The sequence below is a fragment of the Malania oleifera genome, chromosome 1, assembly GCF_029873635.1.
Source record: "Malania oleifera isolate guangnan ecotype guangnan chromosome 1, ASM2987363v1, whole genome shotgun sequence".
Classification (NCBI taxonomy): Eukaryota; Viridiplantae; Streptophyta; class Magnoliopsida; order Santalales; family Ximeniaceae; genus Malania; species Malania oleifera.
The window spans coordinates 48497019-48510954 of record NC_080417.1 but is presented as its reverse complement, the minus strand read 5'-3'; positions in this window follow the sequence as shown (position 1 = coordinate 48510954).

Sequence of the window (13936 nt, the reverse complement as noted above, 5' to 3'; positions counted from 1 at the left end):
CAACTATCTCGTTCAGAACTTTGAACTGCTTCCTGAAAATCAGAAGGATCTCCACTACTAGTAATCAGAGCAAATGCAACTAAGTCCTTAAACCCATACCTGACCGGAGGCTTAACATTCCTCCTTTCTCTGCCGGTGGCTAGCCCTATAGGCTCATGTTTATCCCCTGTCTGAGGAATTTCCTAAGGAACTATAGCCTGTCTCATTGTATACTGTACAACAGAAACAACAACTGTAGTCTAAGTATTACCCATACCTGAATTCTGAGTACTGCCCAACTCCACCTGAATAGGTACTCCCGCAGAATCAGACTCCACCTTCTTATCAGCATTCTCCTTCAACATGGCTTCCTCATCGAAGACCACATCCTTGCTAATGACCACCTTCCGTGCTATAGGGTCCCACAACCGGTATCCCTTCACTCCTTCTTGGAAACCAAGAAATACACACGATTTGGACTTAGAGTCCAACTTTGATCTGTTCTATTTCTGTACATGCACATACAATGGACAACAAAATATTATCAACATAAAGTAAACTACTGGCTTACCTTTCCATACCTCCTTAGGAACCTTTTCATCAATAGCTGCAGAAGGAGACCTCTTTACCAGGTAGCATGCCATACTCACTGCTTCTACCAATAATGACTTAGGCAGATTAGCTTGAATCCTCATACACCTTGCACTCTCTAGTAATGTTCTATTCATCCCTTTAGCCACCCCATTCTTCTGTTGCCTATGTGGAACTGTATAGTACCTAGTGATCCCCTCTTCCTTACAGAAATCAATGAATTAGCTGTTTTTGTACTCCAGTCCATTGTCAGTCTCAAAAACTTCACATGTTACCCTGTTTGCTTCTCTACCTGAGCTTTCCATTCCTTGAACTTACTGAATACCTCACTTTTGTGCTTCATAAAATACACCCATACTTTCCTGAAAAAGTCATCAATAAATGAGACAAAATAAATAGTACCATTGTGATACTGTACCTATACTGGACCCCATACATCTGAATGAATGTACTCCAGCACCTCCTTGCTCGTATGCTTTCTTGTTCTGAAACTCACCCTGCGCTGTTTACCAAACAAACAGTATTTACAGAACTTAAGCTTACAACAAGAATTACCTCCCAATAAGTTCCACCTATGCAGCTTCTACAAACCACGCTCGCTCATTTGACCCAACCTCATATGCCATATAGTAGTATCATCTGTATCCATATCTGAAGAGGTACTAGTTGCAGCTCCACCTATACCGTGCTACCCAACAGAGTGTACAAATTGTTTCTCAGATGACCCTTCATTACTACCAATGAACCTCTAGCCACTTTCAGGACACCATCCCTAGCTGAAAAAGAGAAACCATTACTATCCAAAAAGCCCAAGTAAATCAGATACTTTTTTAGATCTGGAACATGCCTCACATCCTTGACAGTTCTAACCACACCATCAAATATCCTAATTCTAACCGTTCCAATAACAAGAATACTACATGAAGCATCATTACCCATCAACACCGTCCCTCTAGAGATTGGTTCATAGGAGTCAAACTAGTCCTTGTATGGACACATATGATAATAGCATGCCGAATCTAAAGTCCAGGTATCAACTAAGTAACTAGAACCTGTTGTAACAGCCAAAAGAACCCCATAAAAAATGGATGAATTGCTCTCCACTACAATAGCCTACTCAGTTTTCTTCCTGATCTTTTCCTCTAAATCTCTTTTTCTCCTTAGACAGTCCTTCTTCATATGCCTTTCTTTCCCACAATAAAAAAAAAAAAAAAAAACCACTCCTCCAGTTCCCACTCTTACCCTTGGACTTGGATTGAGATTTCCCTTGATTCTAATTATCCCTGCTAGAACTCCTGCCCCGCTGTTGGCTAGACTCACCCTTAGCCACTAACCCTTCTCTATGTCTTGGATAATTTGGTTTGTGAAAATTCTCACTCTCCAGAATGGCAGTAGTCATCTCATCAACTGTGAGAGTCTCCTTACCTAGCAATAGTGTGGTTTTCTAAGTATCAAGTGAACTAGGAAGCGAGTACAACAGAATCAGTGCTTAATCTTCCTCCTTAATTTTTACCTCAATACTCAGCAACTGCGTGATTATCTTATTGAAATAATTGAGGTGGTCTCTAACTTCTGTGCCCTCAGTCATCCTCAACTGATACAATTGTTTCTTCAAATACAGTCTATTAACTAGGGACTTGGACATATAAATATTCTCCATTTTTTCTCAAAGCTCAGTTGGTGATGTTTCATTCAACACATTGAATATAATTTCTAGAGCTAAACTTAAGCGAATGGTACTTACGGCTTTCCTTTCTAGCTCCTCCCACTGATCATCTGACATGGTCTCTGGCTTCTTATCTTTCCCATACAGTGCTTTAATCAGTCCTTGTTGGACCAACACATCCTTCACAGTGCTTTACCATAGACTGAAATTATTTTTCCCATTAAAGGGCTCTACCTCGAACTTAGTCGTCGAAGTACTCGCCATTAAAAATTTTTTTTTCTCCTTTGATGTCACCAGTGATGTTAGCATATGTCAGGATGACGTTAGCAATGATGTTTGCGTCAGCTTCTGCATCAGCGTGATGTCAGTGCTCCACAGGGAGGATCTAAGCCTTAACCCGCACTTCGACCCGACTTGATCTTAAATTCGAGTCTATCACCCAATTCTGGCACTGTTCATCATGTTCATCCGCAAAATTTTTTTTTTCCAAAATTTTTTTTTCACACCTTTAATTGAAAATTTCTGGAATAATTTTCTGGCACCTGATCTGAATCTTTGCATACCTCAATCCGATCTGAACGAACCACTCTGATCTTAAGCACTCCTGCAAAAAAACTTGAGATCCAAAAAAAAATTTTCTTTGGATCTAATATGAACTATCAAATATGTACCCAATTGAAACCGTGTTCTGAAACCACTTGTTGACGCGCAACGATTTTAATCTTTCGATCAACAAAATAAATCACACAAAGAACGTTCAGAGAAAAATGGAGACAAGAGATTTTACTTGGTTTGGCAAGGTCACCTACCTTCATGGAACATGCACCTAAAGAAAAATCCACTATGAAACGATGGTAATACAAGATCTGGTCGCCTCTCCCCAATCCCAGATCCCCTGTACAGCCCTACACCTTCAACCCATCGAAAAAAAGTTCTTCCTAGAGAGAACCCTCCTCTAGCTCTACTTGCACAAAATGACAAGCAATCCCTATATTTTTCCATGGCTTACAAACACATATATGATACCACACAACTGTAGGATTTAAAGACAATCCAATGGTTGTGATAAAAGCCACAATAAATAAATAAATAAATAAATAATAAACATATTTTTTAACAACAACAGTATAGGCAACAGATTTAAGTCATTGAAAAAAATTTACTGATTATAAATTAAGCAATTTTAATCAACCAGTAAAATCCCTATAGAATTTACATGCATCGGATAATTGAAATTAAGTCTTACAATATTAATATTCATACATCCCAGAACAATCCATATCATAGTATAATTCCATAGTAAACATGATATGATGTTCATGGATTTCATAAAAAATTAGGACTCAAAAACAAAAACAATCATGCATATGCTACAATAAAGCTCTATTTTATTTTCTTTAATGATGGGGCTTAGCTCTCCTGTATATTTGCATGCACACATGAATGCAAGTTCAGTTCAAGGATGTTGTTCATTTAAGCTCATTTTTCATGTATTCATCCTACAACATTTTTCAGCATGCAGCAAATATAGACATTTAGCACACAAGCACGACATATTGTATTTCAATTTTAACACATGATAGCCCATCATGGTTATACTAAAAAATAATGCAATAACTATGCATATGGAGTTCATTATGAAAATAACACAACTCAAAAACTCAATGAGTGTGAAATGAAAGCTACCCCAATGTCATGCATTTTCTCCAAGTTTATGGACCATCATCAAAACATGATACGTTTAATTAAAAGGATGATTTTTAACCATTTAGGTCTTGAGGGAAGTACATAATCCAAAGATTTGACCAAATGGTGTCCATGAACTTAGACTATCTTAGGAACATAGAATGTGCATAATTTAGAGCATCCTAGGAGAATTTCATGAAAAGTGTACATGTCTTTCAATTTAGCACGTAGCATATAGGCTTCAACATGTACCAACTTATTCAAATAATTTGCATGGATTTTAAAATTATTCATGAAGTTCAATCAGCATGCAACATTCAAAGTGACCCCTTAAGATTTAAAATACTAGGTTGGACATGCACGATCACTATACTAATACTACATAAGACTTATATAAGAATTTCTAATTTTGTTTAAAAAATATAAGTCTTATAGAGTCATGATTTTGGTTAACTAGTCAACATGTATGACTGAAGATAATTATTTGATTTCAACATGCAGAGGCCTAGTCAACTACCAGTATGCATTTCACAAAATTTGCATCATGCAAATGGCATTCAAGACAAACATGCATTTTAGTATAGTCAATCAACATAAACTATCCATAAAATGATATTACATCTAGCAAGTAATGGATAGTAGCATTAAGCTCAAATAACAAATAATGCACAAATAAATCATTCATCAAATATAATTAAACTTTAAGCAAAGAATGGATATTTAGAGTTTAGTGCAACTCAAATAAGAATTCATATCAAAAATCATCTATCCATTAGATAATATAAACATTTAGCGAAGATGGATATTGACTTTCAGTTCATACAAAGCATCCAGTATAAATGAAATGATAAAGTGTTTAAAACAAGCACTTGAATATTAATTGCATATTGGATGAAATTTAAAATTTGCTGCTCCCCCTCAATTATGCAGCCCAAGCATTAATTTTTTATGCTCTCACTTTTCATTTTTCACTTCAAAAATTTAACCAAGGCTCTAGATTTTCAATAGCATAACATTAGCTTTGAGTTCTAGGCTTGACAAATTTAGCCCTTTTTACATTCAACTCATTTTCCAAAGAAATTATATTTTCAATAAATATTATTTGGCATTTTATTCTTAGATTTAATCTAATATTTTCAACTAAGGGGATGAGCTTCAAATTGCATTTGAAAATTGTGATGACCCAAAAATATATATATATATATATATATATATGATTAAAGTACAATAATAATAAAATAATAAAAACAGTCATTAAGTTAATATCAATACAGAAGTGTTTTTCTGTAGGATCCTTGATTCCATGTTTGATGCCTAAGAAAGACCTTGTCTTAGCGAGTGCTCAGAGACCATTGCGGCTCAGTCGCTCCCTGGAGGTCGGCCTGGTCAAAATGGAATTTCATAGGATAAACAGGATAGACACTGTTTGTACACGTAAATAAGTATATATACATAAAATAGTGTTTTGACAGACATAATTTGTAGAAATACATAATAAGATGATAATAATATAGGTATCTTATGTGGGGCCCACAAGACTATGTAGGGTCCACATGAGTCCCGGAGCCACAAGACACTGTTTATATACGTAAATAAGTACATAAAATAATGTTTTAACTGATATAATTTGAAGAAATATATGATAAAATAATAATAATATAGGTATCCTATGCGGGGCCCACAAGACGGTGTGGGGCCCACATGAGTCCCGAAGCCATATGGAGGTTTACATAAGTCTCAAAGCTATGTAGGATGTACAAAATCGTATAAGAGTTATTCGAGTTACGTAGGATCCATTCGGGTCTCGAAGTTGTGTGGGGCCCACAAGACCATGTGGGGCCCACATGAGTTTTCAAAATTTAAATTTAATTCTTGTTCAAAAATAAATAATAAAATAAATAAATACTAAAAGTAGTTTAAAATTAATAACAATGATAATAATGATTAGAAAAAAAAAAGTAATAATAATTAATTAACTAATTGATTAATTAATTAGGTAAGTGATTAATTAAAAATTTATTTAATGGGAATGGTGGCAAGCACTCCCACATGGCCTCCATCCTCATCCCATACTCAACCCATACCTTGCCCATCCCTTGCATATCTTTAATTTTAAAAAAATTATAATTTCACCCATCTCCCCACACTTTTATAAATTCCATTTCTTCCCCAAAATTTTCCTATAAATAGGGAGCTTTCAACCTTCATTTTTCATAACAATTTTCTAAGGAAGAGAATGATTAGTGAGTGAAAGAATTTGTGGTGGAGTGAGAATTTTGAGTAAGTTCTCACTCACCCACTCTTTCCGATCTCATATCTTAAAGATAGTTATTGTGTTCATAGCACACGGTAAAAGAAGAAGGTAAGTAAATTTTGATTATGTTAGTTTCTTTTTATTTTAAATTCATACCCGAATTTATTTTGTACGTAAATTTTAATTATGTTACTTAGTTCCACAAAATTTCCATGAGTTTATTTTTACGCATATTTAATTATACCAGTTCTATCTTTAATATACTTGCATCTATTTTTGGGTTAAGAAATGTTCCAATCCCCTCGGGTAAATTTTCAGCATTTCTTTCTATTCAAAAATAAAATTATATATATATATATATATATATATATATTTAACACAAAAATTGTGTGGCATGAGTTTATTTGTACGTTGCATTTTTATGAAAATATGAGTAAAGATGAGATTTTCACGATATTATTTTTAAATTGTATAAATTATAATAAGATGATTTTAAAACCCCTTATGGCAACGAAAGTTCAAAGTTACAGATGCTCGGTACCGCAGCTTAAAGTTTATACGGATCAGAGTGCACCCACACTGTTTACAGAGTGGTTATTTATGTTAGTGGATTTCTCCTGAGTGCACACCTGGTTCCGGACCAAGACTTAATAAGGAAAATCTTACTTAAAGTTTACGTACGTTGATTTAGTTTGGTTGGCCAGCCAGCTAAGTCCAGTCTTCGGACCGCACAACCCAGTCATGGGGGTAAACATGACTTATGGCAAACAGGCCTAAGGGTGGGTTTTTACAATATATGTTTATACATATTTAATTACGTGTACAAAGTTACTGATAATTTGAAGGAAAAGTGTAAGTTTACGTGAAAAGGATTATTTTGGTGCTTATATGACGATCTAAGGAAAACGTATAAGGAAAAGTATATGTATGTTTATCATTAAATATTTTTACAGTTTTAAAGTTAAAAGTTTAATTTAGCAGTTATAGTATATGATTTAAAAATTTACTGTTGAAATTGATGACAAAAGTTTTATGCAGAAATTGTTAAATTTATGTTTATTCTAAAAGCAATCTTGAAGTTATAGTATTCATTATTGTTTTACGAAATTCTTTAAAAACTCATTTTTGCCACACACTAATAATAATCTTATTTACTTACTGAGCGTCGTCTCATCCCAATCATATTTTATTTCAGATAACTCTGAAGGACATGTCGGGAATCAGGCTTAGCAAGCATGCGGGTGGGGATTAGAAAAATAAAGATTGATTAGAAATATTAGTATGGTTTCAGATATTTATGTTTGTGTAATTTTCCTTCTTTTGAAATAAATGATTGTAATATGGATAATTAGCGCTCTGGTTTAATAAAAATTGAGTTTATTTTGCTTCCGCTGTAAATCAGTAGTAAAAAGTTAATATCCCAGGCCCCTCGGGGTCGGGGTGTTACAAAAATGTTTAAATATTTAAGCTTCATAACGAGTTTAGGGTCAAATGGCATGTAGTACAGTGATAAATTTCCTAAAGCTCAATTATTATGTGATGGACAAAAATATGCTATATTTAAAATATTTAAACTTTAAGCATATATATATAGCTTTAAGATATAAAAACGCATATGTCCATTAGGAGTGGATTTTACCAAGCATATTTTCAAAATTTAACCAATCATAATATATATAATTTAAGCAATTGGATTGGATATTATCAATTACGATTTTCATATTGGCTTGCTTTTCTAATAATCTTAGTATAACAATAGTGTATACTAAAATTTAAAATTTTAAGCATAAAACACTATTTAAGCATTTAAAGCATTATAACCCCTTATATGTTATTTCCTAAAATCTTATGAGTATTAAAAAATATTTCTTTGAAATGCACCTCATAAGATAGCATGCTATCATGATTCATAAAAGATTCAACACAAAAAATATCACATGAATCATGGCATGAAATATTTAATAAAGTTGAAGGAGAAAAGATATACCTTTTCAAATGACTCCTTCTTAGAAGTTTAAGTTCGGAGTGACATTCTCCTCTCTCTCAATTTTTCCATACCGCTTATTTTTCCCAAAATTGCCTTAGCACTAATACAAAACATAATCTCTTTCAAGAGCATTAGTAACTTAGGTACAATTTAAATATTTGCCTAGCACACAATACGATACGCATGAAAACCATGTCATGCTTTTTCATTTTATTTTCAATGTTGGGAAACTATGCATTTTAAGAACATTTTCATTTAGACATGATTTCTTTTGAAAAACACTTTCCAAATCCCCCAAACAATTGATTTTACAAAACTCATTTTCAATATCCAAATAGTAAAATCTATACAATAAAAGCTGTTATGTAGAGGATTTATCCTCAAAACCGGGATACACCAAAAATGAGCCCTTGCAATCTTTATGCAAAAAAGGTTAAGTTTATTGCAACCAGGCTCTGATACCAATTGAGAGATATGGTGTGATCCTAAGAGGGGGATGAATTGGGATTTAAAAATATTTTACTAATTTAAACTTCATCGATTTACCACATTAAATATCATTTAAGAATTAAAACATGTATGAAAAATAAGAATGACAATAAATATACATTCATACACATGTGGAAATTAAAGTGCAGAATTTAAATGAGATAGAGAGAGAGACACACACACACACACGAGATTTGTTATCGATGTTCAGACAATCCTGTCTATGTCCCCGCCTCAAGTCAAACTAGTTTAGAGGATTTCACTACCTTTATTCACTTATCAAGTGGAGCGACACCATTACAACCTCTCCTTACGAGTGAGGTAAATTGCAACTCAAATTTCAGGGCTGAGCCACAACCTACAACTACACCTTACAGGACGATGTTCATAGTTTTCCTAACCGAATCTGAACCAATCCAGTAAATGTTACAGGCTAGTGCAATCCTCTTCTGACCACACATCGGGAATACAGCAATAATAACAATTTACGTACAAAGAGAATGCTTCTTAGATAAGTAGAGATGTATACAATGAAATTTCTAATATGTACTCTCAAATGATTTAAAAATGAAGTTCAATAGAGTTATGAATTTTTCTCTTAAAAATATTTTTCAAAAAAACGTGCGACCATCGAAAATGATTTTTTTTTTAAAATGACCATTTTAAACACTTTCAAAAACTATAAGACTTCCAAGAAAAATATATTGAATTGAATATGTGCTTTAACCTTTTCTCAAGAAGCTTCTCAAGCGAAATGTATATCAATTAATACATGCTCAAAGCTTACTTGAATACCCCAAAGAATTTCTCTAAAAAAATATTTTTCAAATAAAAGAATAGGAGAAACAAGAGATTTCTTTTCCCAAATGATTGACCTTCAAAAATAAGGCTTTCAAGCTATATATATATGAATGATGATATAAGCTTGAGCCTTTTCAAATAAAGCCCCAATAATATTTTTCTTCGAAAAGATATTCAAGAAGAGTAGGAGAAATATGAACTTTGATTTTCAAAATAATGAGGCATTCAAGCTATATATTATGTCGAAACCCAAACCTAGACAATAAAGGAAATAAATAAGAAAAGAAGGAAGGAAATTTTAAAAAGGGAAATAGTAGGACTCGTCAACGAATTCCCTGTTTTCATCGACAAGTGGCCTTCTGTGTCTTGTTGAAGAAGTTCAGGCATCGTCAACGAGAAAGTACCGAGAGGAATTTCAGGCTTAAGGTTCATCGACGAACCCTTTCCTTCATTGACAAACGCCCTTCTGCAGTTTGTCGACGAAGACTCCATTTCGTCGACAAATCTGGCCAAGTTAATGGCTTATACATACATTTTTTATTACTTCTTGATTAAGAAAGTTAAAAATCTCTCTCTCTCTCTTTCTAAAACCATGCCCCTTACTCTCTCTCTCTCTCTCTCTCTTTATGATTCTTCGCCATTCGTCGCCCGAATCGACGATTAGAAGTTACCACAAGGATCTAGGGGAGTTTCTCTAAAAGTCTAGCGGAGTGGATTTTTGAATGGGGTTGTTAGACATCCTAGCCCCGGGAGTATAAAGTCTAGAGGGGGGCGAATAGACTATTTTCGCAGAATGCATATTTCTCTACAAAATATAAACTCTTGAAAAGATACAAGAAATTATATCACAATATAAGTAAATGTAAATCATGCATAAGACAAATAAAATAAAGAGAAGGGTAGAGAAAATCAACACCACTATTTTTACGTGGTTGGGCACCAAGCCTACGTCCACGCCTTGGGACCAACCCAAGGATTCCACAATCCACTAGGGAACTCCTTAACCAACGGAGAAGCCTTACAACTTGAGAACAAATCCCTACCATGCTCACAAAGATCCTTCACTCGGGAGCAAATCCCTCCCCACTCACAAAGAGCCTCTTTGGTTCACAAAAAACCTTCACCAAACGGTTCACAAAGAACCTTTACAAGAAGATGATGGAAATACAATATGATGCTCCTCAAATGAGCAAATATTAAATACAAAGCAAACCCCACACTATATCTCAAGTAATGAATCAAACACAATTAAACAGCAAGAGAGAATGAGCACTTGTGAATGAAGAACAACAATGCAAAGTGTTAGGTGCTTAGGTTTTGGTAAAAGAAGATGTTTTTCACTAAGAATGATCAAAAGCCTTCAAAACCATGTTAATACAAGTCTAATAGCTTGTATTTATAGCCCAAAAGCCAAAGGATCCGTTAATTAGCCGTTGGAAGGAAGAAAAGATATTTTATTTGGTAAACTAGCCGTTTTCAGCCCGTTAGCATCATTCTGCCCGTTGAACTCGTCGACTACTCCCATGAATTAGAAAAAGTCATCAACATAAGTAGTTGTGACATTTTGTCTTAGCTTTCCATGGACACCAAGATCGTCCTTTTTGGACTTTTCTAGCAAAAGTTATGATCCAAATACCGAAGGGTGTTCAAGACTCAAGGCTGCACTACGTTAGTAACGATTGCTTTGTTTTTCCTTGTAAAAAAACCTTTTAATGACTTAAAATATTCTTGGACAAAATTATATGAAATATATTAAGTTTAATAGATTTTAATACTTGTTCAAATAAGTTTCTTATTTAAATATAAGATATCTTGATTAATGAAAACATATTTGAAGCTTGTTTGATATCTTATATGTTTAGTATGTCCTTTTATAAATATACTTTACTTTCTTTGAACCTTTAGGACATAAAACCTGTTTTAATACAATTGGAGCTAAGTATAAAAATGTTCTTAATTAAAACTAGGATGTTAAAATTTGTCCCTTTGAAAACATATTTGAGTTTATGATTCATTTGACAAACTCTTAAGTTTAACTTTGAAAACCATGAAAGTTGAGTTTGTGAATTTAGTGCAATCCTATTGTAATGACTTGCCTAATTTACCGTATATTTTTTTTTTTCACATAATAGCATGCCAATAATCATGATAACCATAAACAAAATCCACCCAGACCCGTGGGTACTGGGGAATAAACCTGTTATATATCACTGACACCCTAGCAGTAGAAAACATACATCATATACATAACAAACCAACCGTCCAAATACAATACCAGAGTTTTATAAACCCGTCATATAATTATACACACATCTCAAAATGATCATAAAGTTTCCTAGGATTACTACCCAAAAACTCATTTGACCCTAGCATAGCAACTTACCCATCTAGCAGGGTTGATCAGGCGACCGCTAACGTTGTAGAGCTCTATTCGCTCCTCTACATGGATTCCCTTAAATGTTTTAAAGCTGGGGTGAGACACCTTTCAATAAGGGAAATAAACTAATATCAGTGTGTGGCAATATGGATATTTTCATGTGTTATAAGCATATAATGTATATAAATCGTATCTGTGAAAACTGTCTGATAATTTACTGAATAAATATATTTAAAAGTAACATACATGTTATGTTATATCTCTATACGTGTAAATCATCTAATACAACTGTGTAATACATGAAATAAATCTCAGGATGGATAGCTAGTTGGTGTCATGTATTACCTCCACATGATTAGGTTGTACGGCCCGAAGGCGAGACCTAGCAATGGCTAGTCGACCATACTAGATCAAAAACTTTGATCTGTAAGTACAATGGGCCTGCCCCACCTGGTCCGAACTACCAAGAAAACATCTCCAAACTAAACTGAAGCCACATCGACTGCCACCTTACCACACTCTGATCGTGTGGTTGCACTATCATAATCTGAATATATATAGCTACGTTATCGTGCTCCTGAAAACTGAACTAAACTCAGTCATCCAGGTTCTAATATCATATACTATGTTCCACATGCTGAGCATAACTGTTTCATCATAATATCTGACATAATAATAAATTCATGAAAATAACATATCATACATCACGGCCCTTGTGTCGGCATATCATATCATATAAATGATGGCCCTTGCGCCATTTCATATAAATTATGGCCCTTGCGTCATATCATATAAATTACGGCCCTTACGCCGTTGCATTATAATATACTTTAAACATATTTCTGTACTATTTTTAACAATTTCCTAAAACAGTAATAGTATGTTTATTCTGAAAACATAGTATTTTGCCATTACATAAAATCATAAAAATCTATACCCATGCCACACAAAAGTAAATCATGTTCTACTTATAAAATTTGCACTGAAATCATTTTTCCTGATTAAATGTATTAAAACAATCTCCTGTGAAGAGCAGTAAATTTCCCAAACATAATTCTATGCTATACATAATTTCCTAGAATAAAATACTGTAAAATAGTAAATATTTCCATGAAAAATATTGACTTAATTTATTCCCATACCTGGTTTCTTGAACTACGCCAATAGGAATCCCAAACTGATGCCTGCGGCGTTCACTCGGACCCTGAATCAAGAATCCTAATTTCATTAAATCAACCTTAAATAAAATACTATTTTAATATTTCCTAGACCCATAAATTCCAAATAAATAATTATATCCTCAAATATAATCAATTTACTTAATTCCCCAAATCTCACTCTCGCTTTGGAATGGTGCGTAGGAAACCCAAATTGAAAATTTACTCAAGCCAAAATGACGACGATCACAACTAGGACCCCGTGGTGGTGCCCGATCGTCGATTAGGCTGAAGATCTAAGGAGAAATTAAGAAAATAGGGAAATATTACCTTACCCTAGGAATGGTGCCTACACCACTTCTATGATAGATCCGCTCCAGTAGAAATGTCGACGGCGGAGAATGAAATCCAGCGATATTTGCTAATTTTCAATCGGGTGAAAATCAATCGAGAAATTGAAGAAGTGGGAGAGAGAGAGAGACGGAGGAGCGAGTGAGAGACGTGAGAGAGAGAGAGAGAGAGAGAGAGAGAGAGAGAGAGAGAGAACATGCTTTTGTTGAAATCAATTCATCTTGAACTTTCAGGATGAATTCATTCACCTCCTTTTTACATATATTATAATATATATATATATATATATATATATATATATATATATATATATAAAATTTTAATTATATATATCTAATGTATACTATATTATTATCATTTGCATATATATACATAAATATATATATTACATTACCCTTATATGTAAAGACCCGAAAATTTAAAAGGATTAAAATAATTTAAAATATATATATAAATAAAATAACAGATAAATAAATAAAAGGAATGGCATGGGAAAAAGAAAAAAAATTAAAATTAAAGAAATTAAATTAAATTAACATAAATTAAATAATTAAATATTTATTTACTAAATTAAATATTTTTACATTGGATTTAAAAA